This window comes from Phalangium opilio, unplaced genomic scaffold (assembly GCF_054372755.1).
Source record: "Phalangium opilio isolate 3A_F unplaced genomic scaffold, DU_Popi_V2 ptg000225l_1, whole genome shotgun sequence".
NCBI classification, from domain to species: Eukaryota; Metazoa; Arthropoda; class Arachnida; order Opiliones; family Phalangiidae; genus Phalangium; species Phalangium opilio.
In genome coordinates, this window is record NW_028324219.1 from 797,773 (window position 1) to 821,401 (window position 23,629).

The 23,629-nt window shown below is 45.1% G+C and overlaps 53 non-coding genes across 53 annotated transcripts; all 53 read right to left on the reverse strand.

Annotated features, from left to right (window-relative positions):
- Positions 1-9,376: 9,376 nt before the first annotated feature.
- On the reverse strand, positions 9,377-9,458 carry TRNAS-ACU (transfer RNA serine (anticodon ACU)). The gene has a single exon. It is a non-coding gene; the product is annotated as a tRNA-Ser (tRNA).
- A 202-nt stretch (positions 9,459-9,660) lies between these two features.
- On the reverse strand, positions 9,661-9,742 carry TRNAS-GCU (transfer RNA serine (anticodon GCU)). Its single transcript has one exon. It is a non-coding gene; the product is annotated as a tRNA-Ser (tRNA).
- A 631-nt stretch (positions 9,743-10,373) lies between these two features.
- On the reverse strand, positions 10,374-10,458 carry TRNAS-GCU (transfer RNA serine (anticodon GCU)). Its single transcript has one exon. It is a non-coding gene; the product is annotated as a tRNA-Ser (tRNA).
- Positions 10,459-10,800: 342 nt separating this feature from the next.
- Positions 10,801-10,882, reverse strand: TRNAS-GCU (transfer RNA serine (anticodon GCU)). The gene has a single exon. It is a non-coding gene; the product is annotated as a tRNA-Ser (tRNA).
- A 62-nt stretch (positions 10,883-10,944) lies between these two features.
- On the reverse strand, positions 10,945-11,026 carry TRNAS-GCU (transfer RNA serine (anticodon GCU)). The gene has a single exon. It is a non-coding gene; the product is annotated as a tRNA-Ser (tRNA).
- A 919-nt stretch (positions 11,027-11,945) lies between these two features.
- Positions 11,946-12,027, reverse strand: TRNAS-GCU (transfer RNA serine (anticodon GCU)). The gene has a single exon. It is a non-coding gene; the product is annotated as a tRNA-Ser (tRNA).
- Positions 12,028-12,089: 62 nt separating this feature from the next.
- Positions 12,090-12,171, reverse strand: TRNAS-GCU (transfer RNA serine (anticodon GCU)). The gene has a single exon. It is a non-coding gene; the product is annotated as a tRNA-Ser (tRNA).
- Positions 12,172-12,232: 61 nt separating this feature from the next.
- On the reverse strand, positions 12,233-12,314 carry TRNAI-GAU (transfer RNA isoleucine (anticodon GAU)). Its single transcript has one exon. It is a non-coding gene; the product is annotated as a tRNA-Ile (tRNA).
- A 203-nt stretch (positions 12,315-12,517) lies between these two features.
- Positions 12,518-12,599, reverse strand: TRNAS-GCU (transfer RNA serine (anticodon GCU)). The gene has a single exon. It is a non-coding gene; the product is annotated as a tRNA-Ser (tRNA).
- Positions 12,600-12,803: 204 nt separating this feature from the next.
- TRNAS-GCU (transfer RNA serine (anticodon GCU)) lies at positions 12,804-12,885 on the reverse strand. Its single transcript has one exon. It is a non-coding gene; the product is annotated as a tRNA-Ser (tRNA).
- A 62-nt stretch (positions 12,886-12,947) lies between these two features.
- On the reverse strand, positions 12,948-13,032 carry TRNAS-GCU (transfer RNA serine (anticodon GCU)). The gene has a single exon. It is a non-coding gene; the product is annotated as a tRNA-Ser (tRNA).
- A 57-nt stretch (positions 13,033-13,089) lies between these two features.
- Positions 13,090-13,171, reverse strand: TRNAS-GCU (transfer RNA serine (anticodon GCU)). Its single transcript has one exon. It is a non-coding gene; the product is annotated as a tRNA-Ser (tRNA).
- A 204-nt stretch (positions 13,172-13,375) lies between these two features.
- TRNAS-GCU (transfer RNA serine (anticodon GCU)) lies at positions 13,376-13,457 on the reverse strand. The gene has a single exon. It is a non-coding gene; the product is annotated as a tRNA-Ser (tRNA).
- Positions 13,458-13,519: 62 nt separating this feature from the next.
- On the reverse strand, positions 13,520-13,604 carry TRNAS-GCU (transfer RNA serine (anticodon GCU)). The gene has a single exon. It is a non-coding gene; the product is annotated as a tRNA-Ser (tRNA).
- A 57-nt stretch (positions 13,605-13,661) lies between these two features.
- On the reverse strand, positions 13,662-13,743 carry TRNAS-GCU (transfer RNA serine (anticodon GCU)). The gene has a single exon. It is a non-coding gene; the product is annotated as a tRNA-Ser (tRNA).
- Positions 13,744-13,947: 204 nt separating this feature from the next.
- TRNAS-GCU (transfer RNA serine (anticodon GCU)) lies at positions 13,948-14,029 on the reverse strand. Its single transcript has one exon. It is a non-coding gene; the product is annotated as a tRNA-Ser (tRNA).
- A 62-nt stretch (positions 14,030-14,091) lies between these two features.
- On the reverse strand, positions 14,092-14,173 carry TRNAI-GAU (transfer RNA isoleucine (anticodon GAU)). The gene has a single exon. It is a non-coding gene; the product is annotated as a tRNA-Ile (tRNA).
- A 204-nt stretch (positions 14,174-14,377) lies between these two features.
- TRNAS-GCU (transfer RNA serine (anticodon GCU)) lies at positions 14,378-14,459 on the reverse strand. Its single transcript has one exon. It is a non-coding gene; the product is annotated as a tRNA-Ser (tRNA).
- A 60-nt stretch (positions 14,460-14,519) lies between these two features.
- TRNAS-GCU (transfer RNA serine (anticodon GCU)) lies at positions 14,520-14,601 on the reverse strand. The gene has a single exon. It is a non-coding gene; the product is annotated as a tRNA-Ser (tRNA).
- Positions 14,602-14,803: 202 nt separating this feature from the next.
- Positions 14,804-14,888, reverse strand: TRNAS-GCU (transfer RNA serine (anticodon GCU)). Its single transcript has one exon. It is a non-coding gene; the product is annotated as a tRNA-Ser (tRNA).
- Positions 14,889-14,946: 58 nt separating this feature from the next.
- TRNAS-GCU (transfer RNA serine (anticodon GCU)) lies at positions 14,947-15,028 on the reverse strand. Its single transcript has one exon. It is a non-coding gene; the product is annotated as a tRNA-Ser (tRNA).
- A 62-nt stretch (positions 15,029-15,090) lies between these two features.
- Positions 15,091-15,172, reverse strand: TRNAS-GCU (transfer RNA serine (anticodon GCU)). The gene has a single exon. It is a non-coding gene; the product is annotated as a tRNA-Ser (tRNA).
- Positions 15,173-15,234: 62 nt separating this feature from the next.
- On the reverse strand, positions 15,235-15,316 carry TRNAI-GAU (transfer RNA isoleucine (anticodon GAU)). Its single transcript has one exon. It is a non-coding gene; the product is annotated as a tRNA-Ile (tRNA).
- Positions 15,317-15,520: 204 nt separating this feature from the next.
- TRNAS-GCU (transfer RNA serine (anticodon GCU)) lies at positions 15,521-15,602 on the reverse strand. The gene has a single exon. It is a non-coding gene; the product is annotated as a tRNA-Ser (tRNA).
- Positions 15,603-15,662: 60 nt separating this feature from the next.
- On the reverse strand, positions 15,663-15,744 carry TRNAS-GCU (transfer RNA serine (anticodon GCU)). Its single transcript has one exon. It is a non-coding gene; the product is annotated as a tRNA-Ser (tRNA).
- Positions 15,745-15,946: 202 nt separating this feature from the next.
- On the reverse strand, positions 15,947-16,031 carry TRNAS-GCU (transfer RNA serine (anticodon GCU)). Its single transcript has one exon. It is a non-coding gene; the product is annotated as a tRNA-Ser (tRNA).
- Positions 16,032-16,089: 58 nt separating this feature from the next.
- Positions 16,090-16,171, reverse strand: TRNAS-GCU (transfer RNA serine (anticodon GCU)). The gene has a single exon. It is a non-coding gene; the product is annotated as a tRNA-Ser (tRNA).
- A 62-nt stretch (positions 16,172-16,233) lies between these two features.
- TRNAS-GCU (transfer RNA serine (anticodon GCU)) lies at positions 16,234-16,315 on the reverse strand. Its single transcript has one exon. It is a non-coding gene; the product is annotated as a tRNA-Ser (tRNA).
- A 2,674-nt stretch (positions 16,316-18,989) lies between these two features.
- Positions 18,990-19,071, reverse strand: TRNAS-GCU (transfer RNA serine (anticodon GCU)). The gene has a single exon. It is a non-coding gene; the product is annotated as a tRNA-Ser (tRNA).
- A 52-nt stretch (positions 19,072-19,123) lies between these two features.
- On the reverse strand, positions 19,124-19,205 carry TRNAS-GCU (transfer RNA serine (anticodon GCU)). The gene has a single exon. It is a non-coding gene; the product is annotated as a tRNA-Ser (tRNA).
- Positions 19,206-19,551: 346 nt separating this feature from the next.
- Positions 19,552-19,633, reverse strand: TRNAI-GAU (transfer RNA isoleucine (anticodon GAU)). Its single transcript has one exon. It is a non-coding gene; the product is annotated as a tRNA-Ile (tRNA).
- A 61-nt stretch (positions 19,634-19,694) lies between these two features.
- TRNAS-GCU (transfer RNA serine (anticodon GCU)) lies at positions 19,695-19,779 on the reverse strand. Its single transcript has one exon. It is a non-coding gene; the product is annotated as a tRNA-Ser (tRNA).
- Positions 19,780-19,837: 58 nt separating this feature from the next.
- TRNAS-GCU (transfer RNA serine (anticodon GCU)) lies at positions 19,838-19,919 on the reverse strand. Its single transcript has one exon. It is a non-coding gene; the product is annotated as a tRNA-Ser (tRNA).
- A 204-nt stretch (positions 19,920-20,123) lies between these two features.
- On the reverse strand, positions 20,124-20,208 carry TRNAS-GCU (transfer RNA serine (anticodon GCU)). Its single transcript has one exon. It is a non-coding gene; the product is annotated as a tRNA-Ser (tRNA).
- Positions 20,209-20,266: 58 nt separating this feature from the next.
- Positions 20,267-20,348, reverse strand: TRNAS-GCU (transfer RNA serine (anticodon GCU)). The gene has a single exon. It is a non-coding gene; the product is annotated as a tRNA-Ser (tRNA).
- Positions 20,349-20,551: 203 nt separating this feature from the next.
- On the reverse strand, positions 20,552-20,633 carry TRNAS-GCU (transfer RNA serine (anticodon GCU)). The gene has a single exon. It is a non-coding gene; the product is annotated as a tRNA-Ser (tRNA).
- A 196-nt stretch (positions 20,634-20,829) lies between these two features.
- Positions 20,830-20,911, reverse strand: TRNAS-GCU (transfer RNA serine (anticodon GCU)). Its single transcript has one exon. It is a non-coding gene; the product is annotated as a tRNA-Ser (tRNA).
- Positions 20,912-20,972: 61 nt separating this feature from the next.
- On the reverse strand, positions 20,973-21,057 carry TRNAS-GCU (transfer RNA serine (anticodon GCU)). The gene has a single exon. It is a non-coding gene; the product is annotated as a tRNA-Ser (tRNA).
- A 58-nt stretch (positions 21,058-21,115) lies between these two features.
- On the reverse strand, positions 21,116-21,200 carry TRNAS-GCU (transfer RNA serine (anticodon GCU)). The gene has a single exon. It is a non-coding gene; the product is annotated as a tRNA-Ser (tRNA).
- Positions 21,201-21,258: 58 nt separating this feature from the next.
- Positions 21,259-21,343, reverse strand: TRNAS-GCU (transfer RNA serine (anticodon GCU)). Its single transcript has one exon. It is a non-coding gene; the product is annotated as a tRNA-Ser (tRNA).
- A 58-nt stretch (positions 21,344-21,401) lies between these two features.
- TRNAS-GCU (transfer RNA serine (anticodon GCU)) lies at positions 21,402-21,486 on the reverse strand. The gene has a single exon. It is a non-coding gene; the product is annotated as a tRNA-Ser (tRNA).
- A 58-nt stretch (positions 21,487-21,544) lies between these two features.
- On the reverse strand, positions 21,545-21,626 carry TRNAI-GAU (transfer RNA isoleucine (anticodon GAU)). Its single transcript has one exon. It is a non-coding gene; the product is annotated as a tRNA-Ile (tRNA).
- Positions 21,627-21,687: 61 nt separating this feature from the next.
- Positions 21,688-21,772, reverse strand: TRNAS-GCU (transfer RNA serine (anticodon GCU)). Its single transcript has one exon. It is a non-coding gene; the product is annotated as a tRNA-Ser (tRNA).
- Positions 21,773-21,830: 58 nt separating this feature from the next.
- Positions 21,831-21,912, reverse strand: TRNAS-GCU (transfer RNA serine (anticodon GCU)). Its single transcript has one exon. It is a non-coding gene; the product is annotated as a tRNA-Ser (tRNA).
- A 204-nt stretch (positions 21,913-22,116) lies between these two features.
- Positions 22,117-22,198, reverse strand: TRNAS-GCU (transfer RNA serine (anticodon GCU)). The gene has a single exon. It is a non-coding gene; the product is annotated as a tRNA-Ser (tRNA).
- A 204-nt stretch (positions 22,199-22,402) lies between these two features.
- TRNAS-GCU (transfer RNA serine (anticodon GCU)) lies at positions 22,403-22,484 on the reverse strand. The gene has a single exon. It is a non-coding gene; the product is annotated as a tRNA-Ser (tRNA).
- A 62-nt stretch (positions 22,485-22,546) lies between these two features.
- On the reverse strand, positions 22,547-22,628 carry TRNAI-GAU (transfer RNA isoleucine (anticodon GAU)). The gene has a single exon. It is a non-coding gene; the product is annotated as a tRNA-Ile (tRNA).
- Positions 22,629-22,689: 61 nt separating this feature from the next.
- TRNAS-GCU (transfer RNA serine (anticodon GCU)) lies at positions 22,690-22,771 on the reverse strand. The gene has a single exon. It is a non-coding gene; the product is annotated as a tRNA-Ser (tRNA).
- Positions 22,772-22,832: 61 nt separating this feature from the next.
- TRNAS-GCU (transfer RNA serine (anticodon GCU)) lies at positions 22,833-22,917 on the reverse strand. Its single transcript has one exon. It is a non-coding gene; the product is annotated as a tRNA-Ser (tRNA).
- A 199-nt stretch (positions 22,918-23,116) lies between these two features.
- TRNAS-GCU (transfer RNA serine (anticodon GCU)) lies at positions 23,117-23,201 on the reverse strand. The gene has a single exon. It is a non-coding gene; the product is annotated as a tRNA-Ser (tRNA).
- A 58-nt stretch (positions 23,202-23,259) lies between these two features.
- TRNAS-GCU (transfer RNA serine (anticodon GCU)) lies at positions 23,260-23,344 on the reverse strand. The gene has a single exon. It is a non-coding gene; the product is annotated as a tRNA-Ser (tRNA).
- A 58-nt stretch (positions 23,345-23,402) lies between these two features.
- On the reverse strand, positions 23,403-23,484 carry TRNAC-GCA (transfer RNA cysteine (anticodon GCA)). The gene has a single exon. It is a non-coding gene; the product is annotated as a tRNA-Cys (tRNA).
- Positions 23,485-23,546: 62 nt separating this feature from the next.
- TRNAI-GAU (transfer RNA isoleucine (anticodon GAU)) lies at positions 23,547-23,628 on the reverse strand. Its single transcript has one exon. It is a non-coding gene; the product is annotated as a tRNA-Ile (tRNA).
- Between the last annotated feature and the right edge of the window lies 1 nt (position 23,629).

Genomic DNA, 23,629 nt, shown 5'->3' on the forward strand with positions numbered 1-23,629 from the left:
GTAGCCGGGGAAAAGAGAGCGTGATCGAGTGGGCTATGCTAGTGGTTGGGACAGTGATAAGGGAGTTGAGATGGATTGGAAAGGATGATGGGCGACCTGCGGCACCGTATCTCTCCCTATGTACCTCGCGCACGCCCCTACCCTTCGGTAGGCGATTGCTAAGTGCTGCCGCGGAGCGCCATTTTATTTGTATGAGAACTAGCTTCTATTTTGAAGATAGAGGGAGCACCCTTTACAATTTCGTCCAGTACGACCCTACCTAACCGCTGAGGATGCTGTGAGGACTGTGTTGCCGTAGGTGGGGGTACAGAGGCAACGCTATAGGTATGGGGGTTTCTACTCCATTCCTCTCTCCTTCAAGGTTGGGACTCCAGGCATAGGCAACTCCATCACGCACTCGACAACGCAAAGCAACTCGCGCCAGCGTGGGAAATAAGGCGGTGACACAGGGCAAATGACCAGTTTAAAAATTCACTGGTCCAGTTCAAAAATTAAATCGGAGGGGGGGTCAGTGGTCCACGAGACTACTAAGAAAGTTCAAGGGTAATCAGACTCCACACATTAAAATTCTAATATTTTAATTATCCACTTCTTTAGTTTAGCAGACGACGTGCTCTGGTCAATGGTAACGGACCAGTTTATTTATTCCAAGTCAGGAAAGTCACTGGCCTAAAGTCCAGTTTAAAAAATGCTTATTTGGTCACGGACCAGAAAACTCACGTAAACGCGACGCGAATGACGAAAACTACGTACTTTCCAACTGCCAAGAGTCGAAATAGCCCGGCCTCCTTTTACGTCCCCCCTTGTATTTTGAAAGTGGGACTGGGACTATGGCGCGCGAATACTTAGGCATCTAATACCTTCTCCCTAGTAAACTAGATATCGCTTCTTGGTAAAACTTTATATAAATAAAACCATAAGTTTATAACATATGTTCCATAACAAGCTTCATACACCTTTTGGAAAACAAATTTCCCTGAGATTTCCAGGCTTTTCCCCATATACTTCCCTGAGTTTTCCAGGCTTTTACCGTATATGGAGTATCCCATGGAGCAAATGTTAACAAAGGAGGGAAGGGGCAAATAGGACTATTACACAATCAAAGATATCCCCGTATCTCTAATAAAACCAGTGTGACGAGCTTCCAAAATTAAATATAATGTTAATCCTATGGAGGAGGCAACAAGTACCTACAAGCACCCACAAGTATTCACAAGCACCCACAAGTACCCACAAGTACCCACAAGCACGCACAAGTACCCACAAGCAGGCACAAGCACAAACAAGTACCCACAAGCACCCACAAGTACCCACAAGTACCTACAAGTACCCTCAAGCATCTACAAGTACCCACAAGTACCTACAAGTAACCACAAGTACCCACAAGTACCTACAAGTACCCACAAGTACCCACAAGTACCTACAAGTACCCACAAGTACCTACAAGTACCCACAAGTACCTACAAGTACCCACAAGTACCTACAAGTACCCACAAGCACATACAAGTACCTACAAGTACCTACAAGTACCCAAAAGTACCTACAAGTACCTACAAGTACCCACAAGTACCCACAAGTACCTACAAGTACCCACAATTACCCACAAGTACCCACAATTACCCACAAGTACCTACAAGTACCCACAAGTACCTACAAGTACCCACAAGTACCTACAAGCACCCACAAGTACCTACAAGCACCCACAAGTACCTACAATCACCCACAAGTACCTACAAGTACCCACAAGTACCTACAAGTACCCACAAGTACCTACAAGCACCCACAAGCACCTACAAGCACCCACAAGCACCTACAAGCACCCACAAGTACCCACAAGCACCCACAAGAACCCACAAGTACCTACAAGTACCCACAAGTACCTACAAGTACCCACAAGCACCCACAAGTACCCACAAGTACCTACAAGTACCCACAAGTACCTACAAGTACCCACAAGTACCTACAAGTACCCACAAGTACCTACAAGTACCCACAAGTACCTACAAGTACCCACAAGTACCCACAAATACCTACAAGTACCCACAAATACCTACAAGTACCCACAAGTACCTACAAGTACCCACAAGTACCTACAAGTACCCACAAGTACCTACAAGTACCCACAAGTACCTACAAGTACCCACAAGTACCTACAAGTACCCACAAGCACCCAAAAGTACCTACAAGAACCCACAAGTACCTACAAGCACCCACAAGTACCTACAAGTACCCACAAGTACCTATTAGCACCCAAAAGCACCCACAAGTACCCACAATTACCCACAAGTACCCACAAGTACCTAAAAGTACCAACAAGTACCTACAAGCACCCACAAGTACCTACAAGTACCCACAAGTACCTACAAGTACCCAAAAGTACCTACAAGTACCCTTAAGTACCTACAAGTACCTATTAGCACCCACAAGTACCTATAGGTACCCACAAGTGCCTACATGTACCCACAAGTACCTATAAGCACCCACAACGACCTACAAGCACCCACAAGTACCTACAAGCACCCACAAGTACCTAAAAGTACCCACAAGTACCTACAAGCACCCACAAGTACCCACAAGAACCCACAAGTACCCACAAGAACCCACAAGCACCCACAAGTACCTACAAGTACCCACAAGTACCTTCAAGCACCTACAACTACCTACAAGCACCCACAAGTACCTACAATCACCCACAAGTACCTACAAGCACCCACAAGTACCTACAAGCACCCACAAGTACCCACAAGTGCCTTCAAGCACCCACAAGAACCCACAAGCACCCACAAGCACCCACAAGTACCTACAAGTACCCACAAGTACCTTCAAGCACCTACAACTACCTACAAGCACCCACAAGTACCTACAATCACCCACAAGTACCTACAAGCACCCACAAGTACCTACAAGCACCCACAAGTGCCTTCAAGCACCCACCACTACCCACAAGCACCCACAAGTACCCACAAGCACCCACAAGTACCCACAAGAACCCACAAGAACCCACAAGTGCCCACAAGAACCCACTAGTACCTACAAGCACCCACAAGAACCCACAAGTACCTACGAGCACCCACAAGTACCTACAAGCACCCACAAGTACCTACAAGCACCCACCAGTACCCACAAGTACCGACAAGCACCCACAAGTACCCACAAGAACCCACAAGTACCCACAAGTACCCACAAGAACCCACAAGTACCTACAAGCACCCACAAGTACCTACAAGCACCCACAAGCACCTACAAGCACCCACAAGTACCCACAAGCACCCACAAGTACCCACAAGAACCCACAAGAACCCACAAGTACCCACAAGAGCCCACAAGTACCTACAAGCACCCACAAGAACCCACAAGTACCTACAAGCACCCACAAGTACCTACAAGCACCCACAAGTACCTACAAGCACCCACCAGTACCCACAAGTACCGACAAGCACCCACAAGTACCCACAAGAACCCACAAGTACCCACAAGTACCCACAAGAACCCACAAGTACCTACAAGTACCCACAAGTACCTACAAGCACCCACAAGTACCTACAAGCACCCACAAGTACCTACAATCACCCACAAGTACCTACAAGTACCCACAAGTACCTACAAGTACCCACAAGTACCTACAAGCACCCACAAGCACCTACAAGCACCCACAAGCACCTACAAGCACCCACAAGTACCCACAAGCACCCACAAGTACCCACAAGTACCTACAAGTACCCACAAGTACCTACAAGTACCCACAAGCACCCACAAGTACCCACAAGTACCTACAAGTACCCACAAGTACCTACAAGTACCCACAAGTACCTACAAGTACCCACAAGTACCTACAAGTACCCACAAGTACCTACAAGTACCCACAATTACCCACAAATACCTACAAGTACCCACAAATACCTACAAGTACCCACAAGTACCTACAAGTACCCACAAGTACCTACAAGTACCCACAAGTACCTACAAGTACCCACAAGTACCTACAAGTACCCACAAGCACCCAAAAGTACCTACAAGAACCCACAAGTACCTACAAGCACCCACAAGTACCTACAAGTACCCACAAGTACCTATTAGCACCCAAAAGCACCCACAAGTACCCACAATTACCCACAAGTACCCACAAGTACCTAAAAGTACCAACAAGTACCTACAAGCACCCACAAGTACCTACAAGTACCCACAAGTACCTACAAGTACCCAAAAGTACCTACAAGTACCCTTAAGTACCTACAAGTACCTATTAGCACCCACAAGTACCTATAGGTACCCACAAGTGCCTACATGTACCCACAAGTACCTATAAGCACCCACAACGACCTACAAGCACCCACAAGTACCTACAAGCACCCACAAGTACCTAAAAGTACCCACAAGTACCTACAAGCACCCACAAGTACCCACAAGAACCCACAAGTACCCACAAGAACCCACAAGCACCCACAAGTACCTACAAGTACCCACAAGTACCTTCAAGCACCTACAACTACCTACAAGCACCCACAAGTACCTACAATCACCCACAAGTACCTACAAGCACCCACAAGTACCTACAAGCACCCACAAGTGCCTTCAAGCACCCACAACTACCCACAAGCACCCACAAGTACCCACAAGCACCCACAAGTACCCACAAGAACCCACAAGAACCCACAAGTACCCACAAGAACCCACAAGTACCTACAAGCACCCACAAGAACCCACAAGTACCTACAAGCACCCACAAGTACCTACAAGCACCCACAAGTACCTACAAGCACCCACCAGTACCCACAAGTACCGACAAGCACCCACAAGTACCCACAAGAACCCACAAGTACCCACAAGTACCCACAAGAACCCACAAGTACCTACAAGCACCCACAAGTACCTACAAGCACCCACAAGCACCTACAAGCACCCACCAGTACCCACAAGTACCTACAATCACCTACAAGTACCCACAAGTACCCACAAGCACCTAAAAGAGCCCACAAGTACCCGCAAGCACCTACAAGTATCCACAAGCACGCACAAGCACCCACAAGCAGGCACAAGCACAAACAAGTACCCACAAGCACCCACAAGTACCCACAAGTACCTACAAGTACCCTCAAGCATCTACAAGTACCCACAAGTACCTACAAGTAACCACAAGTACCCACAAGTACCTACAAGTACCCACAAGTACCCACAAGTACCTACAAGTACCCACAAGTACCTACAAGTACCCACAAGTACCTACAAGTACCCACAAGTACCTACAAGTACCCACAAGCACATACAAGTACCTACAAGTACCTACAAGTACCCAAAAGTACCTACAAGTACCTACAAGTACCCACAAGTACCCACAAGTACCTACAAGTACCCACAATTACCCACAAGTACCCACAATTACCCACAAGTACCTACAAGTACCCACAAGTACCTACAAGTACCCACAAGTACCTACAAGCACCCACAAGTACCTACAAGCACCCACAAGTACCTACAATCACCCACAAGTACCTACAAATACCCACAAGTACCTACAAGTACCCACAAGTACCTACAAGCACCCACAAGCACCTACAAGCACCCACAAGCACCTACAAGCACCCACAAGTACCCACAAGCACCCACAAGTACCCACAAGTACCTACAAGTACCCACAAGTACCTACAAGTACCCACAAGCACCCACAAGTACCCACAAGTACCTACAAGTACCCACAAGTACCTACAAGTACCCACAAGTACCTACAAGTACCCACAAGTACCTACAAGTACCCACAAGTACCTACAAGTACCCACAAGTACCCACAAATACCTACAAGTACCCACAAATACCTACAAGTACCCACAAGTACCTACAAGTACCCACAAGTACCTACAAGTACCCACAAGTACCTACAAGTACCCACAAGTACCTACAAGTACCCACAAGCACCCAAAAGTACCTACAAGAACCCACAAGTACCTACAAGCACCCACAAGTACCTACAAGTACCCACAAGTACCTATTAGCACCCAAAAGCACCCACAAGTACCCACAATTACCCACAAGTACCCACAAGTACCTAAAAGTACCAACAAGTACCTACAAGCACCCACAAGTACCTACAAGTACCCACAAGTACCTACAAGTACCCAAAAGTACCTACAAGTACCCTTAAGTACCTACAAGTACCTATTAGCACCCACAAGTACCTATAGGTACCCACAAGTGCCTACATGTACCCACAAGTACCTATAAGCACCCACAACGACCTACAAGCACCCACAAGTACCTACAAGCACCCACAAGTACCTAAAAGTACCCACAAGTACCTACAAGCACCCACAAGTACCCACAAGAACCCACAAGTACCCACAAGAACCCACAAGCACCCACAAGTACCTACAAGTACCCACAAGTACCTTCAAGCACCTACAACTACCTACAAGCACCCACAAGTACCTACAATCACCCACAAGTACCTACAAGCACCCACAAGTACCTACAAGCACCCACAAGTACCCACAAGTGCCTTCAAGCACCCACAAGAACCCACAAGCACCCACAAGCACCCACAAGTACCTACAAGTACCCACAAGTACCTTCAAGCACCTACAACTACCTACAAGCACCCACAAGTACCTACAATCACCCACAAGTACCTACAAGCACCCACAAGTACCTACAAGCACCCACAAGTGCCTTCAAGCACCCACCACTACCCACAAGCACCCACAAGTACCCACAAGCACCCACAAGTACCCACAAGAACCCACAAGAACCCACAAGTGCCCACAAGAACCCACAAGTACCTACAAGCACCCACAAGAACCCACAAGTACCTACAAGCACCCACAAGTACCTACAAGCACCCACAAGTACCTACAAGCACCCACCAGTACCCACAAGTACCGACAAGCACCCACAAGTACCCACAAGAACCCACAAGTACCCACAAGTACCCACAAGAACCCACAAGTACCTACAAGCACCCACAAGTACCTACAAGCACCCACAAGCACCTACAAGCACCCACAAGTACCCACAAGCACCCACAAGTACCCACAAGAACCCACAAGAACCCACAAGTACCCACAAGAGCCCACAAGTACCTACAAGCACCCACAAGAACCCACAAGTACCTACAAGCACCCACAAGTACCTACAAGCACCCACAAGTACCTACAAGCACCCACCAGTACCCACAAGTACCGACAAGCACCCACAAGTACCCACAAGAACCCACAAGTACCCACAAGTACCCACAAGAACCCACAAGTACCTTCAAGTACCCACAAGTACCTACAAGCACCCACAAGTACCTACAAGCACCCACAAGTACCTACAATCACCCACAAGTACCTACAAGTACCCACAAGTACCTACAAGTACCCACAAGTACCTACAAGCACCCACAAGCACCTACAAGCACCCACAAGCACCTACAAGCACCCACAAGTACCCACAAGCACCCACAAGTACCCACAAGTACCTACAAGTACCCACAAGTACCTACAAGTACCCACAAGCACCCACAAGTACCCACAAGTACCTAAAAGTACCCACAAGTACCTACAAGTACCCACAAGTACCTACAAGTACCCACAAGTACCTACAAGTACCCACAAGTACCTACAAGTACCCACAATTACCCACAAATACCTACAAGTACCCACAAATACCTACAAGTACCCACAAGCACCTACAAGTACCCACAAGTACCTACAAGTACCCACAAGTACCTACAAGTACCCACAAGTACCTACAAGTACCCACAAGCACCCAAAAGTACCTACAAGAACCCACAAGTACCTACAAGCACCCACAAGTACCTACAAGTACCCACAAGTACCTATTAGCACCCAAAAGCACCCACAAGTACCCACAATTACCCACAAGTACCCACAAGTACCTAAAAGTACCAACAAGTACCTACAAGCACCCACAAGTACCTACAAGTACCCACAAGTACCTACAAGTACCCAAAAGTACCTACAAGTACCCTTAAGTACCTACAAGTACCTATTAGCACCCACAAGTACCTATAGGTACCCACAAGTGCCTACATGTACCCACAAGTACCTATAAGCACCCACAACGACCTACAAGCACCCACAAGTACCTACAAGCACCCACAAGTACCTAAAAGTACCCACAAGTACCTACAAGCACCCACAAGTACCCACAAGAACCCACAAGTACCCACAAGAACCCACAAGCACCCACAAGTACCTACAAGTACCCACAAGTACCTTCAAGCACCTACAACTACCTACAAGCACCCACAAGTACCTACAATCACCCACAAGTACCTACAAGCACCCACAAGTACCTACAAGCACCCACAAGTGCCTTCAAGCACCCACAACTACCCACAAGCACCCACAAGTACCCACAAGCACCCACAAGTACCCACAAGAACCCACAAGTACCCACAAGAACCCACAAGTACCTACAAGCACCCACAAGAACCCACAAGTACCTACAAGCACCCACAAGTACCTACAAGCACCCACAAGTACCTACAAGCACCCACCAGTACCCACAAGTACCGACAAGCACCCACAAGTACCCACAAGAACCCACAAGTACCCACAAGTACCCACAAGAACCCACAAGTACCTACAAGCACCCACAAGTACCTACAAGCACCCACAAGCACCTACAAGCACCCACCAGTACCCACAAGTACCTACAATCACCTACAAGTACCCACAAGTACCCACAAGCACCTAAAAGAGCCCACAAGTACCCGCAAGCACCTACAAGTATCCACAAGCACGCACAAGCACCCGGGCAAAGCACCTACAAGAGCTCAAACGCCATGTTTCTCTTGCTTAATATCCCTCTAACGGCGTGAAAAACGCCGTAAGTCCAATATAAAAAATTAGGGCTAAAATGCGTGTCTCTAACAGTGGTAAAACGCCGTAATTCCAATACCCAAAACAACGTAAGTCAAAGTATGTGTTAATAATGATAAAAATCGATACTTAAACTTAATTGATCTTAATGAAACTAAGAAAAGGCACATCTATGGACTGTTATCTTTCATTTAAGATGGTTCCCAAACGTAACGAATGATTAGTTTTCTTTATACACGATCCCAATTAAGGTAATTTTTCAAAAAAATCCCATGTTATCTCTATGGAACAATATAGTATTTTTCACCAAATGTCTGATTAATTTTATGGATTCTAAAACCACCCTTAACAACTTTTTTCATTATAGAATTAACTATTAGATGGATCTCTTTGAAATTTTAACCACATAATTAGGGCCCAAATTTTAGTTCACTGGCAAAATTTCAAAGCAGCAAACACAATACGAAAAAAGTTACGGCCAACCAAAGAACCCTCCTTTAGCATTAGAGGCAGTATCAAGTCTTATCTAAGAGAGCGACCGCTCTCTTAGAATAAAACGACGGAGGCGAATTTTGAACTCGCGCGGGCAGAGCCCAATGGATTAGTGGTCCATCGCCTTAACCACTCGGCCATTCCTTCATCGATTAAAAGAGTTTAATCATTTTGCCTGCATTTGAGTTCAAAACAAAACGGAAAAAACGACCGTGGCGGGATTCGAACTCGCGCGGGCAGAGCCCAATGGATTGGCGGTCCATCGCCTTAACCACTCGGTCATTCCTTCATCGATTAAAAGAGTTTAATCATTTTGACTGCATTTGTGTTCAAACCAAAACGGACAAAACGACGGAGGCGATATTCGAACTCGAGCGGGCAGAGCCCAATGGATTAGCAGTCCATCGCCTTAACCACTCGGCCACCCCGTCCTCGATTAAAGCTGGTTAAATCATTTCGCCCTGAATTTTTCATTAAAACAATCTGGTTAAAACGACGAAAATGAGATTCGAACTCGCGCGGGCAAAGCCTAATGGATTAGCGGTCCATCGCCTTAACCACTCGGCCATTCCTTCATCGATTTAAAAGAGTTTAATCACTTTGACTGCATTTGTGTTCAAAACAAAACGGATAAAACGACGAATGCGAAATTTGAACTCGCGCGGGCAGAGCCTATGGATTATCGGTCCATCGCCTTAACCACTCGGCCATTCCTTCATCGGTTTAACGAGTTTAATCATTTTGCCTGCATTAGAGTTCAAAACAAAACGGAAAAAACGACCGAGGCGAGATTCGAACTCGCGCGGGCTGAGCCCAATGGATTGGCGGTCCATCGCCTTAACCACTCGGTCATTCCTTCATCGATTTAAAAGAGTTTAATCATTTTGACTGCATTTGTGTTCAAAACAAAACGGATAAAACGACGAATGCGAAATTTGAACTCGCGCGGGAAAAGCCCAATGGATTAGAAGTCCGTCGCCTTTACCACTCTTCCATTCCTCCCTCAATTTAAACGAGTTTAATCATTTTGACTGCATTTGTGTTCAAATAAAACGGATATAACGACGGAGGCGAGATTCGAACTCGCGCGAGCAGAGCCCAATGGATTAGCAGTCCATCGCCTTAACCACTCGGCCATTCCTACATCGATTTTAACGAGTTTAATCATTTTGACTGCATTTGTGTTCAAAACAAAACGGATAAAACGACGAATGCGAAATTTGAACTCGCGCGGGCAGAGCCCAATGGATTATCGGTCCATCGCCTTCACCGCTTGGCCATTCCTTCATCGGTTTAACGAGTTTAATCATTTTGCCTGCATTTGAGTTCAAAACAAAACGGAAAAAACGACCGAGGCGGGATTCGAACTCGCGCGGGCAGAGCCCAATGGATTGGCGGTCCATCGCCTTAACCACGCGGTCATTCCTTCATCGATTAAAAGAGTTTAATCATTTTGACTGCATTTGTGTTCAAAACAAAACGGATAAAACGACGGAGGCGATATTCGAACTCGAGCGGGCAGAGCCCAATGGATTAGCAGTCCATCGCCTTAACCACTCGGCCACCCCGTCCTCGATTAAAACTGGTTAAATCATTTCGCCCTGAATTTTTGATTAAAACAATCTGGTTAAAACGACGGAAGTGAGATTCGAACTCGCGCGGACAAAGCCCAATGGATTAGCGGTCCATCGCCTTAACCACTCGGCCATTCCTTCATCGATTTAAAAGAGTTTAATCACTTTGACTGCATTTGTGTTCAAAACAAAACGGATAAAACGACCGAGGCGAGATTCGAACTCGCGCGGGCTGAGCCCAATGGATTGGCGGTCCATCGCCTTAACCACTCGGTCATTCCTTCATCGATTTAAAAGAGTTTAATCATTTTGACTGCATTTGTGTTCAAAACAAAACGGATAAAACGACGGAGGCGAAATTTGAACTCGCGCGGGCAGAGCCCAATGGATTATCGGTCCATCGCTTTTACCACTCGGCCATTCCTTCATCGATTGAAACGAGTTTAATCATTTTGACTGCATTTGTGTTCAAAACAAAACGGATAAAACGACGGAGCCGAGATTCGAACTCGCGCGGGCAGAGCCCAAGTGATTAGCGGTCCATCGCTTTAACCACTCGGCCATTCCTTCATCGATATATAAGAGTTTAATCATTTTGACTGCATTTGTGTTCAAAACAAAACGGATAAAACGACGAATGCGAAATTTGAACTCGCGCGGGCAGAGCCCAATGGATTAGCAGTCCATCGCCTTAACCACTCGTCCACCCCGTTCTCGATTAAAACTGGTTAAATCATTTCGCCCTGAATTTTTGATTAAAACAATCTGGTTAAAACGACGGAAGTGAGATTCGAACTCGCGCGGGCAAAGCCCAATGCATTAGCGGTCCATCGCCTTCACCACTTGGCCATTCCTTCATCGGTTTAACGAGTTAAATCATTTTGCCTGCATTTGAGTTCAAAACAAAACGGAAAAAACGACCGAGGCGGGATTCGAACTCGCGCGGGCAGAGCCCAATGGATTGGCGGTCCATCGCCTTAACCACTCGGTCATTCCTTCATCGATTTAAAAGAGTTTAATCATTATGACTACATTTGTGTTCAAAACAAAACGGATAAAACGACGGAGGCGATATTCGAACTCGCGCGGGCAGAGCCCAATGGGTTAGCAGTCCATCGCCTTAACCACTCGGCCACCCCGTCCTCGATTAAAACTGGTTAAATCATTTCGCCCTGAATTTTTGATTAAAACAATCTGGTTAAAACGACGGAAGTGAGATTCGAACTCGCGCGGGCAAAGCCCAATGGATTAGCGGTCCATCGCCTTAACCACTCGGCCATTCCTTCATCGATTTAAAAGAGTTTAATCACTTTGACTGCATTTGTGTTCAAAACAAAACGGATAAAACGACGAATGCGAAATTTGAACTCGCGCGGGCAGAGCCCAATGGATTATCGGTCCATCGCCTTAACCACTCGGCCATTCCTTCATCGGTTTAACGAGTTTAATCATTTTGCCTGCATTTTAGTTCAAAACAAAACGGAAAAAACGACCGAGGCGAGATTCGAACTCGCGCGGGCAGAGCCCAATGGATTGGCGGTCCATCGCCTTAACCACTCGGTCAATCCTTCATCGATTTAAAAGAGTTTAATCATTTTGACTGCATTTGTGTTCAAAACAAAACGGATAAAACGACGGATGCGAGATTCGAACTCGCGCGGGCAGAGCCCAACGGATTAGCAGTCCATCGCCTTAACCACTCGGCCACCCCGTCCTCGATTAACACTGGTTTAATCATTTCGCCTGAATTTTTGATTAAAACAATCCGGTTAAAACGACGGAAGTGAGGTTCGAACTCGCGCGGGCAAAGCCCAATGGATTAGCGGTCCATCGCCTTAACCCCGCGGCCATTCCTTCATCGATTTAAAAGAGTTGAATCATTTTGACTGCATTTGTGTTCAAAACAAAACGGATAAAACGACGGAGGCGAGATTCGAACTCGCGCGGGCAGAGCCCAATGGATTAGCAGTCCATCGCCTTAACCACTCGGCCACCCCGTCCTCGATTAAAACTGTTTAAATCATTTCGCCCTGAATTTTTGATTAAAACAATCTGGTTAAAACGACGGAAGTGAGATTCGAACTCGCGCGGGCAAAGCCCAATGGATTAGCGGTCCATCGACTTAACCACTCGGCCATTCCTTCGTCGGTTTAACGAGTTTAATCATTTTGCCTGCATTTGTGTTCAAAACAAAACGGATAAAACGACGGATGCGAGATTCGAATTCGCGCGGGCAGAGCCCAACGGATTAGCAGTCCATCGCCTTAACCACTCGGCCACCCCGTCCTCGATTAACACTGGTTTAATCATTTCGCCTGAATTTTTGATTAAAACAATCCGGTTAAAACGACGGAAGTGAGGTTCGAACTCGCGCGGGCAAAGCCCAATGGATTAGCGGTCCATCGCCTTAACCCCGCGGCCATTCCTTCATCGATTTAAAAGAGTTGAATCATTTTGACTGCATTTGTGTTCAAAACAAAACGGATAAAACGACGGAGGCGAGATTCGAACTCGCGCGGGCAGAGCCCAATGGATTAGCAGTCCATCGCCTTAACCACTCGGCCACCCCGTCCTCGATTAAAACTGTTTAAATCATTTCGCCCTGAATTTTTGATTAAAACAATCTGGTTAAAACGACGGAAGTGAGATTCGAACTCGCGCGGGCAAAGCCCAATGGATTAGCGGTCCATCGACTTAACCACTCGGCCATTCCTTCGTCGGTTTAACGAGTTTAATCATTTTGCCTGCATTTGTGTTCAAAACAAAACGGATAAAACGACGGATGCGAGATTCGAATTCGCGCGGGCAGAGCCCAACGGATTAGCAGTCCATCGCCTTAACCACTCGGCCACCCCGTCCTCGATTAACACTGGTTTAATCATTTCGCCTGAATTTTTGATTAAAACAATCCGGTTAAAACGACGGAAGTGAGGTTCGAACTCGCGCGGGCAAAGCCCAATGGATTAGCGGTCCATCGCCTTAACCCCGCGGCCATTCCTTCATCGATTTAAAAGAGTTGAATCATTTTGACTGCATTTGTGTTCAAAACAAAACGGATAAAACGACGGAGGCGAGATTCGAACTCGCGCGGGCAGAGCCCAATGGATTAGCAGTCCATCGCCTTAACCACTCGGCCACCCCGTCCTCGATTAAAACTGTTTAAATCATTTCGCCCTGAATTTTTGATTAAAACAATCTGGTTAAAACGACGGAATTGAGATTCGAACTCGCGCGGGCAGAGCCCAATGGAGTATCGGTCCATCGCCTTAACCACTCGGCCATTCCTTCATCGGTTTAAACGAGTTTAATCATTTTGTCTGCATTTGTGTTCAAATCAAAACGGAAAAAACGACGGAGGCAAGATTTGAACTCGCGCGGGCAGAACCCAATGGTTTTGCGGTCCATCGCTTTAACCACTCGGCCATTCCTTCATCGATTTAAAAGAGTTGAATCATTTTGACTGCATTTGTGTTCAAAACAAAACGGATAAAACGACGGAGGCGAGATTTGAACTCGCGCGGGCAGAGGCCAATGGATTAGCAGTCCATCGGCTTAACCACTCGGCCACCCCGTCCTCGATTAAAACTGGTTAAATCATTTTGACTGCATTTGTGTTCAAACAAAAGAAATAAAACGTCGGAGGCGAGATTCGAACTCGCGTGGGCAGAGCCCAATGAATTAGCAGTCCATCGCCTTAACCACTCGGCCACCCCGTCCTCGATTAAAACTGGTTAAATCATTTCGACTGAATTTGTGATTTAAACATCCTTTTACAACGACGGAGGCGAGATTCGAACTCGCGCGGGAAAAGCCCAATGGATTAGCAGTTCGTCGCCTTAACCATTCTTCCATTCCTCCCTCAATTTAAAAGTGTTTAATCATTTTGACTGCATTTGTGTTCAAATAAAACGGATAAAACGACGGAGGCGAGATTCGAACTCGCGCGGGCAGAGCCCAATGGATTAGCAGTCCATCGCCTTAACCACTCGGCCATCCCTACATCGATTTTAACGAGTTTAATCATTTTGAATGCATTTGTGTTCAAAACAAAACGGATAAAACGACGAATGCGAAATTTGAACCCGCGCGGGCAGAGCCCAATGGATTAGCAGTCCATCGCCTTAACCACTCGGCCACCCCGTCCTCGATTAAAACTGGTTAAATCATTTCGCCCTGAATTTTTGATTCAAACAATCTGGTTAAAACGACGGAAGTGAGATTCGAACTCGCGCGGGCAGAGCCCAATGGATTAGCAGTCCATCGCCTTAACCACTCGGCCACCCCGTCCTCGATTAAAACTGTTTAAATCATTTCGCCCTGAATTTTTGATTAAAACAATCTGGTTAAAACGACGGAATTGAGATTCGAACTCGCGCGGGCAGAGCCCAATGGAGTATCGGTCCATCGCCTTAACCACTCGGCCATTCCTTCATCGGTTTAAACGAGTTTAATCATTTTGTCTGCATTTGTGTTCAAATCAAAACGGAAAAAACGACGGAGGCAAGATTTGAACTCGCGCGGGCAGAACCCAATGGTTTTGCGGTCCATCGCTTTAACCACTCGGCCATTCCTTCATCGATTTAAAAGAGTTGAATCATTTTGACTGCATTTGTGTTCAAAACAAAACGGATAAAACGACGGAGGCGAGATTTGAACTCGCGCGGGCAGAGGCCAATGGATTAGCAGTCCATCGGCTTAACCACTCGGCCACCCCGTCCTCGATTAAAACTGGTTAAATCATTTTGACTGCATTTGTGTTCAAACAAAAGAAATAAAACGTCGGAGGCGAGATTCGAACTCGCGTGGGCAGAGCCCAATGAATTAGCAGTCCATCGCCTTAACCACTCGGCCACCCCGTCCTCGATTAAAACTGGTTAAATCATTTCGACTGAATTTGTGATTTAAACATCCTTTTACAACGACGGAGGCGAGATTCGAACTCGCGCGGGAAAAGCCCAATGGATTAGCAGTCCGTCGCCTTAAACATTCTTCCATTCCTCCCTCAATTTAAAAGTGTTTAATCATTTTGACTGCATTTGTGTTCAAATAAAACGGATAAAACGACGGAGGCGAGATTCGAACTCGCGCGGGCAGAGCCCAATGGATTAGCAGTCCATCGCCTTAACCACTCGGCCATCCCTACATCGATTTTAACGAGTTTAATCATTTTGAATGCATTTGTGTTCAAAACAAAACAGATAAAACGACGAATGCGAAATTTGAACTCGCGCGGGCAGAGCCCAATGGATTAGCAGTCCATCGCCTTAACCACTCGGCCACCCCGTCCTCGACTAAAACTGGTTAAATCATTTCGCCCTGAATTTTTGATTCAAACAATCTGGTTAAAACGACGGAAGTGAGATTCGAACTCGCGCGGGCAAAGCCCAATGGATTAGCGGTCCATCGCCTTCACCACTTGGCCATTCCTTCATCGGTTTAACGAGTTTAATCATTTTGCCTGCATTTGAGTTCAAAACAAAACGAAAAAAACGACCGAGGCGGGATTCGAACTCGCGCGGGCAGAGCCCAATGGATTGGCGGTCCATCGCCTTAACCACTCGGTCATTCCTTCATCGATTTAAAAGAGTTTAATCATTTTGACTACATTTGTGTTCAAAACAAAACGGATAAAACGACGGAGGCGAGATTCGAACTCGCGCGGGCGGAGCTAATTATTATTATTATTATTATTATTATTAATTTATTAGTGCTCATAATTCAATTACAAAGATGTACAATTACATAATTCACTGCCCTATATGCCACAGGAGCTGAAAGCGCTTGTGCGTGGCAGGGCTTATTCACATAATATAATAAGTAGAATTTACAAGTTACGTTCTAGTATTTCTACAACAATGACTTTGGTGAGCTTTATACATAGAAAATAGTGTTAATATATAATTTCAAGAGGGAAAATAATTGCGATTTATGTTTTTAACATGTCATTAATATTTGATATTCCTTTGTTAATTATCCAAATTGTAATTTGTTTCTTAAACATTTGATAAGTATCAATATATTTTATGTCCGAGGTTAGATAGTTATATAATTTGGGACCCAAATGGAAAGCATGTCTTTGACCAATGGTTTTGAAGGTTCTATCACTAGAAAGATTACCTTCTGTGGTAAAACGTGTAATATACGTATGACTTGGTAATAAATTTACTCTGTTTTTAAAAGTGTATAACAAAATATCTTTTACATATAGTTGTTTTACCGAGAAAACTTTAAATTCGTTATATAATAATTGTCTAGAATATAAATTGTCTTTTTTCAAACATATACGTATTATTTTCCTTTGGAGGATTTCTAATGGTTCCATTAAATTACCATAAGCTCCCCCCCAACCAATTAGGCCATAAGATATCACTGATTGTGTTATAGCAAAGTATATTGTTCTAATCCATGAAAGTTCCAGAAAGTTACGAATAGCGTGGAATTTACTTAAGCTCAATCTTATTTTATTTTTTACATAATTTATTTGACTGTGCCATTTTAAGTTAGAGTCAATTTTAATGCCTAAGTACTTTACTGTATTTACCTTCTCAAGTGTATGGCATTTTATATCGCATTCTCGGCGTGTTGAACAAGAGATATCTGTATGGATTATTAGGTCGTCAGCCAAATCTATTGGTGTAGGAGTGAAGCAAATAAATTTAGTTTTTTTAATGTTAAGTGTTAGAATATCTTTGTCTAGTTGAAGTATTGTTTTGTTTAGAACTTCTTGCGCTTTGGAGAAGGCATCTCCCCAGTTTAAACCTTCAACTAGGAGCACGGTGTCATCCGCAAAGGATACTATTTTTCCATCAATTATAAGGTTACATAAATCGTTTATATATACTAGGAAAAGGATAGGTCCAATCACTGTTCCCTGAGGTACACCAAACTCTATAACTAAGGGGTCACTCTGTACCCCATCGATTCTAACAATTGCATCACGTCCATACAAATAGCTCCTGAACCATTCTAAAGTAATGCCTCGAATGCCGGCTCTTTCTAATTTTTCTATTAGTATTGGATGGGAAACGGTGTCAAAGGCCTTTTGTAAGTCTAAAAATACTCCAATTAATTTTTGGTTTTTGTCCACCGCCCTATACAGTCGTTCGGTAACTTCTGTTATAGCATCTTTAGTACTTAAGTTTTTTCGAAAGCCATATTGATTTTTTGATAAATAATTAGTTACTTCTAAAAATTGTGATAGTTGGTTTTTTATAACTTTTTCGAAGATTTTCGAGATGTTACTAAGCAGCGATATAGGCCTGTAATTTTGCATGTCTAGCTTGGATCCTGATTTATAAACTGGTATTATTATAGCTCTTTTAAGAATATCTGGAAATATGCCCGTTGTGAACGATAGGTTTACGAGATGTGCTAGTGGTTCACTAATGAATTTGCTTACTTTTTTTAGGCCTTTGATCCCAATTCCATCATGCCCTTTAGCATTGGAATTTTTTAAAGAGTTTATTTCTTTTTCGATGTCATGAGGGGATATTGGGGTCAAGAATAAACTTTTAGGGTTCCTGAAATTATGTGTTTGTGTTGTAACTTTTTGCTTTGACAGAATATCTTGGGCCAATTTAGACCCAACTAGACTAAAATGTTCATTAAAAGAGTTAGCTACTTCCTTTGGGTGTTCTTTTACCGTGTAGGTAAGATTTTTTGAGATAATTTTTTCAATTGAGTCCTGTTTTTTACAATTACTCATCGCTTCATTGACTGTGTTCCAGACTTTTTTAGTATCATGTTTGCACGTATTTATTTTATTTTTGAAGTAGTTGTTTTTAACTATTCTAATTAATTTTGTTAATTTATTTCGGTAGCCTAAATAGTAATTTTTAATAGTAGGGTTAAATGGTTCATTTTTAACTTTCTTTGCAAGAGAATCCCTTTTCCTAATTGACACTACAAGCGCATTAGTTATCCAGGGTTTTAATTTCAAATCTTTATGTGATAGTTTTATCGTACGTCTCGTCGTGCATGATATTAAATGTTTTTGTATAATGGATTAGCGGTCCATCGCCTTAACCACTCGGCCATTCCTTCATCGATATAATAGAGTTTAATCATTTTGACTGCATTTGTGTTCAAAACAAAACGGATAAAACGACGGAGGCGAGATTTGAACTCGCGCGGGCAGAGCCCAATGGATTAGCGGTCCATCGCCTTAACCACTCGGCCATTCCTTCATCGAGTTGAATCATTTTGACTGCATTTGTGTTCAAAACAAAACGGATAAAACGACGGAGGCGAGATTCGAACTCGCGCGGGCAGAGCCCAATGGATTAGCAGTCCATCGCCTTAACCACTCGGCCACCCCGTCCTCGATTAAAACTGGTTAAATCATTTCGACTGAATACGTGATTAAAACATCCGGTTAAAACGACGGAGTCGAGATTCGAACTCGCGCGGGCAAAGCCCATTAGATTAGCAGTCCATCGCTATAACCAATCGGCCATTCCTTCATCGATGTAAACGAGTTTAATCATTTTGACTGCATTTGTGTTCAAAACAAAACGGATAAAACGACGGAGGCGAATTTTGAACTCGCGCGGGCAGAGCCCAATGGATTAGCGGTCCATCGCCTTAACCACTCGCCCATTCCTTCGTCGATTTAAAAGAGTTGAATCATTTTGACTGCATTTGTGTTCAAAACAAAACGGATAAAACGACGGAGGCGAGATTCGAACTCGCGCGGGCAGAGCCCAATGGATTATCGGTCCATCGCTTTAACCACTCGGCCATTCCTTCATCGGCTTAAACGAGTTTAATCATTTTGACTGCGTTTGTGTTCAAAACAAAACGGATAAAACGACGGAGGCGAGATTCGAACTCGCGCGGGCAGAGCCCAATGGATTAGCGGTCCATCGCCTTAATCACTCGGCCATTCCTTCGTCGATTTAAAAGAGTTGAATCATTTTGACTGCATTTGTGTTCAAAACAAAACGGATAAAACGACGGAGGCGAGATTCGAACTCGCGCGGGTAGAGCCCAATGGATTAGCAGTCCATCGCTTTAACCACTCGGCCATTCCTTCATCGGTTTAAACGAGTTTAATCATTTTGACTGCATTTGTGTTCAAAACAAAACGGATAAAACGACGGAGCCGAGATTCGAACTCGCGCGGGCAGAGCCCAAGTGAGTAGCGGTCCATCGCCTTAACCACTCGGCCATTCCTTCATCGATATGAAAGAGTTTAATCATTTTGACTGCATTTGTGTTCATAACAAAACGGATAAAACGACGGAGGCGAGATTTGAACTCGCGCGGGCCGAGCCCAATGGATTAGCGGTCCATCGCCTTAACCACTCGGCCATTCCTTCGTCGATTTAAAAGAGTTGAATCATTTTGACTGCATTTGTGTTCAAAACAAAACAGATAAAACGACGGAGGCGAGATTCGAACTCGCGCGGGCAGAGCCCAATGGATTAGCAGTCCATCGCCTTAACCACTCGGCCATTCCTTCATCGGTTTAACGAGTTTAATCATTTTGCCTGCATTTTAGTTCAAAACAAAACGGAAAAAACGACCGAGGCGAGATTCGAACTCGCGCGGGCAGAGCCCAATGGATTGGCGGTCCATCGCCTTAACCACTCGGTCAATCCTTCATCGATTTAAAAGAGTTTAATCATTTTCACTGCATTTGTGTTCAAAACAAAACGGATAAAACGACGGAGGCGAGGTTCGAACTCGCGCGGGCAGAGCCAAATGGATTAGCAGTCCATCGCCTTAACCACTCGGCCACCCCGTCCTCGATTAGAACTGGTTAAATCCTTTCGCCCTGAATTTTTGATTAAAACAATCTGGTTAAAACGACGGAAGTGAGATTCGAACTCGCGCGGGCAGAGCCCAATGGATTATGGGTCCATCGCCTTAACCACTCGACCATTCCTTCATCGAGTTGAATCATTTTGACTGCATTTGTGTTCAAAACAAAACGGATAAAACGACGGAGGCGAGATTTGAACTCGCGCGGGCCGAGCCCAATGGATTAGCGGTCCATCGCCTTAACCACTCGGCCATTCCTTCATCGATTTAAAAGAGTTGAATCATTTTGACTGCATTTGTGTTCAAAACAAAACGGATAAAACGACGGAGGCGAGATTCGAACTCGCGCGGGCAGAGCCCAATGGATTAGCGGTCCATCGCCTTAACCACTAGGCCATTCCTTCGTCGATTTAAAAGAGTTGAATCATTTTGACTGCATTTGTGTTCAAAACAAAACGGATAAAACGACGGAGGCGAGATTTGAACTCGCGCGGGCAGAGCCCAATGGATTAGCGGTCCATCGCCTTAACCACTCGGCCATTCCTTCGTCGATTTAAAAGAGTTGAATCATTTTGACTGCATTTGTGTTCAAAACAAAACGGATAAAACGACGGAGGCGAGATTCGAACTCGCGCGGGCAGAGCCCAATGGATTAGCGGTCCATCGCCTTAACCACTCGGCCATTCCTTCGTCGATTTAAAAGAGTTGAATCATTTTGACTGCATTTGTGTTCAAAACAAAACGGATAAAACGACGGAGGCGAGATTCGAACTCGCGCGGGCAGAGCCCAATGGATTAGCAGTCCATCGCCTTAACCACTCGGCCATTCCTTCGTCGATTTAAAAGAGTTGAATCATTTTGACTGCATTTGTGTTCAAAACAAAACGGATAAAACGACGGAGGCGAGATTCGAACTCGCGCGGGCAGAGCCCAATGGATTATCGGTCCATCGCTTTAACCACTCGGCCATTCCTTCATCGGCTTAAACGAGTTTAATCATTTTGACTGCGTTTGTGTTCAAAACAAAACGGAAAAAACGACGGAGGCGAGATTCGAACTCGCGCGGGCAGAGCCCAATGGATTAGCGGTCCATCGCCTTAATCACTCGGCCATTCCTTCGTCGATTTAAAAGAGTTGAATCATTTTGACTGCATTTGTGTTCAAAACAAAACGGATAAAACGACGGAGGCGAGATTCGAACTCGCGCGGGTATAGCCCAATGGATTAGCAGTCCATCGCTTTAACCACTCGGCCATTCCTTCATCGGTTTAAACGAGTTTAATCATTTTGACTGCATTTGTGTTCAAAACAAAACGGATAAAACGACGGAGCCGAGATTCGAACTCGCGCGGGCAGAGCCCAAGTGATTAGCGGTCCATCGCCTTAACCACTCGGCCATTCCTTCATCGATATAAAAGAGTTTAATCATTTTGAATGCATTTGTGTTCATAACAAAACGGATAAAACGACGGAGGCGAGATTTGAACTCGCGCGGGCCGAGCCCAATGGATTAGCGGTCCATCGCCTTAACCACTCGGCCATTCCTTCATCGATTTAGAAGAGTTGAATCATTTTGACTGCATTTGTGTTCAAAACAAAACGGAAAAAACGACGGAGGCGAGATTCGAACTCGCACGGGCAGAGCCCAATGGATTGGCGGTCCATCGCCTTAACCACTCGGTCAATCCTTCATCGATTTAAAAGAGTTTAATCATTTTCACTGCATTTGTGTTCAAAACAAAACGGATAAAACGACGGAGGCGAGATTCGAACTCGCGCGGGCAGAGCCAAATGGATTAGCAGTCCATCGCCTTAACCACTCGGCCACCCCGTCCTCGATTAAAACTGGTTAAATCATTTCGCCCTGAATTTTTGATTAAAACAATCTGGTTAAAACGACGGAAGTGAGATTCGAACTCGCGCGGGCAGAGCCCAATGGATTATCGGTCCATCGCCTTAACCACTCGACCATTCCTTCATCGGTTTAAACGAGTTTAATCATTTTGACTGCATTTGTGTTCAAAACAAAACGGATAAAACGACGGAGGCGAGATTTGAACTCGCGCGGGCCGAGCCCAATGGATTAGCGGTCCATCGCCTTAACCACTCGGCCATTCCTTCATCGATTTAAAAGAGTTGAATCATTTTGACTGCATTTGTGTTCAAAACAAAACGGATAAAACGACGGAGGCGAGATTCGAACTCGCGCGGGCAGAGCCCAATGGATTAGCGGTCCATCGCCTTAACCACTAGGCCATTCCTTCGTCGATTTAAAAGAGTTGAATCATTTTGACTGCATTTGTGTTCAAAACAAAACGGATAAAACGACGGAGGCGAGATTTGAACTCGCGCGCCGAGCCCAATGGATTAGCGGTCCATCTCCTTAACCACTCGGCCATTCCTTCATCGATTTAAAAGAGTTGAATCATTTTGACTGCATTTGTGTTCAAACCAAAACGGATAAAACGACGGAGGCGAGATTCGAACTCGCGCGGGCAGAGCCCAATGGATTAGCGGTCCATCGCCTTAACCACTCGGCCATTCCTTCGTCGATTTAAAAGAGTTGAATCATTTTGACTGCATTTGTGTTCAAAACAAAACGGATAAAACGACGGAGGCGAGATTCGAACTCTCGCGGGCAGAGCCCAATTGATTAGCGGTCCATCGCCTTAACCACTCGGCCATTCCTTCGTCGATTTTAAAGAGTTGAATCATTTTGACTGCATTTGTGTTCAAAACAAAACGGATAAACCGACGGAGGCGAGATTCGAACTCGCGCGGGCAGAGCCCAATGGATTTGCAGTCCATCGCCTTAACCACTCGGCCACCCCGTCCTCGATTAAAACTGGTTAAATCATTTCGCCCTGAATTTTTGATTAAAACAATCTGGTTAAAACGACGGAAGTGAGATTCGAACTCGCGCGGGCAGAGCCCAATGGATTATCGGTCCATCGCCTTAACCACTCGACCATTCCTTCA